This window comes from Amblyomma mixtum, chromosome 3 (assembly GCF_055824585.1).
Source record: "Amblyomma mixtum isolate Tamu chromosome 3, ASM5582458v1, whole genome shotgun sequence".
Classification (NCBI taxonomy): domain Eukaryota; kingdom Metazoa; phylum Arthropoda; class Arachnida; order Ixodida; family Ixodidae; genus Amblyomma; species Amblyomma mixtum.
In genome coordinates, this window is record NC_143014.1 from 2,268,779 (window position 1) to 2,271,319 (window position 2,541).

Here is a 2,541-nt window from a genome sequence, read left to right on the forward strand (position 1 = left end):
GCATGTGCTTGAAAGATCAGAACTTTGAGTTCAGCAGTTTTGCTTTGTATTTTTGTATTTTTTTAACATTAGAAAAAAAATAAACTTCTCTTTCCAAGCCGGCACTTCTGGCTCTGTCTTTGCGCCACTGTTCCTAATCTACGTGACCGATTTACCATCGCATCTAACATGTAAGGTTTCTTTGTCTGCCAACAAGTGCGTCATCTGTCACAGTGGCTAACATGTCCAACTATGCAGCTCTCAAAAATGATTTTAATCATGTTCAGCCATATTGTGACCAATGGCTCATGGAACTAAACGTTAGCAAATGCAAACTTGATTCCTTTCATCAAAATTTATGAGCGAACAATACGACCGGCTTCTGGCACGCACAGAAAAGAATGAGCGGGAAATTGCGGAAGTGAAAAGCAGACTAGGAAAGCTTGAGGCACGAGATGAGGTCATGCAGGTGAAAACCGAGGTAGACAATTTGGAATGGCAAAGCCGAGGCTAAACCTAGAACTTCATGGAATCCCGCAAACAGAGAAAGAAAATCTGCTGGAAAAAATAAACATGTTAGCTGCAAAGGCCGAGCTTCCACAACTCCAGCAAGATGACATTGTAGCGGTCCACCGACTGCCAGCAAAGAAGGACAAAACGCCAGGCATAATTTGTCGCTTTGCAAAACAAGCAAAGCGGGATGAATGGTGGCAGAACAGACGGAAACTGAGCAGTGAGGACGATAAGGTGTTTTTGCAGGAAAATATAACAAAGCGAACTCGCGCACTGCTTTTTGAAGTGAAAACCTGGGCGAGGATAAATGATTTTAAGTTCGTATGGCACCACAATAGACGGGTTCTCGTGCGCAAAATTGAGGGAGGGAAGGCGGTGGCTATTTCAAGGTTTTGTGACCTGTATAAGCTAAAATAACAAGCACGGCAGTTTCTGAGATGACTAACTGATAATCATGGCGGGCGCCGATGGTGAACGTTACGTACTGCCACGCAGCCTTGAAAGTCACCTAGGACAAGCCCATAAAAAATCACTGAAGTGCTTTCACCTTAACATACGATGAGCAAAAAATAAAGAAACCGAACTTTTTCTCTTTTTTCAGCAGTTAGATAACATACTTGACGTGATAATGTTCACAGAAACATGGAGCACAGATGACACAAGTGTCTTTCGTTTACCTTCCTACCGCACTTTTTACATCAATCGGGCTAGTGGACGCGGTGGTGGGGTATGCATCTTGATTAAAAGTAGTTTCACTTGCGAGTTACTAGAAACTTTCTGTTTAAGCACAAGTGACTATGAATTCCTGTCGTTGAAATTACGAAATACTGTACTTGCGGTTTGTTATCGACCTCCGAATGGAGTGATGACCCCATTTATAGAATACTTAGATGATTTCTTTTCATTTGTAAATAATTATCACTTAGATGTTATACTTGGTGGGGACGTAAATATAAACATGTTAAGCAGTGATTCCGCAAAAGTTAAACTGGATGTTTTGTTGAGGGCGAATGGCCTTGCAAATGTCATTAATCTTCCAACAAGAGTTACTCTGAATACGTCGACATTAATTGATGTTTTTGTTACAAATATAACACTGGAGAGAATCAAAGCAGGTGTTCTAACGGCTCAGTTGAGTGACCACATGCTTTTTTTTGTGCTGTAGCAAAAAGTTCCACACAAAGAAAAATTCGCCCGCAAATTTAATACAACGTGTTACACCACAGAATCTTTCTTTATTTCTAGAAAAGGCCGCCGCGGTGGCTCAGTGGTTATGGTGCTCGGCTGCTGACCCGAAAGACGCGGGTTTGATCCCGGCCGCGGCGGCTGAATTTCTTTGGAGGAGAAATTCTAGAGGCCCGTGTACTGTGCGATGCCAGTGCACGTTAAAGAACCCCAGGTGGTCGAAATTTCCGGAGCCCTCCACTACGGCGTCTCTCATAGCCTCAGTCGCTTTGGGACGTTAAACCCCATAAACCAACCCAAACCAAACCTTATTTCTAGAAAACATTTCAACAACATGATGGGATAATGTGTATAAGAAAACAGATGCATGCGCAGCTTATGAGGAACTGTGCAATATTCTTAAACCCATATATGCGGACTGTTTCCCTTTTGTACAGCCGAAGAAAAACACAAAAATTCGAAAACCATGGATATTCCCTGACCTGGCAGCGAAACTACAGGAGAAAAATACAATGTTTAGCAGGTTTATTAAGAGCAAAGACCCAGAAGATTTGAAGAAATTTAAAACTTACCGCAATCGTTTAGATAAAGAGGTTAAACGAGCACGGAAACAGCATTTCAATAACTTATTCACCTGACTTTCTGGACGGTCCAATGCGCTATGGAGTAACCTAAACTCACTGTTAAACTACAACGTTATGAATGAGTCAGTTCGCGAAATTAAAAACAATGGCACCAAGTTGTCAGGCACAGCGATAGCTGATGCTTTTAATAATCATATTGTGAACACTGCTGGTAAAATTACAGTGCGTAATAATCTAGAAAATGTTTATTGCAATAGCAGCTCAGTTTTCCTTGATCCTG

The 2,541-nt window shown here is 41.7% G+C and overlaps 1 pseudogene; it reads left to right on the forward strand.

Moving 5' to 3' along the window:
- Positions 1-334: 334 nt before the first annotated feature.
- LOC149349100 (uncharacterized) lies at positions 335-909 on the forward strand (annotated as a pseudogene).
- The last annotated feature ends 1,632 nt before the right edge of the window (positions 910-2,541 follow it).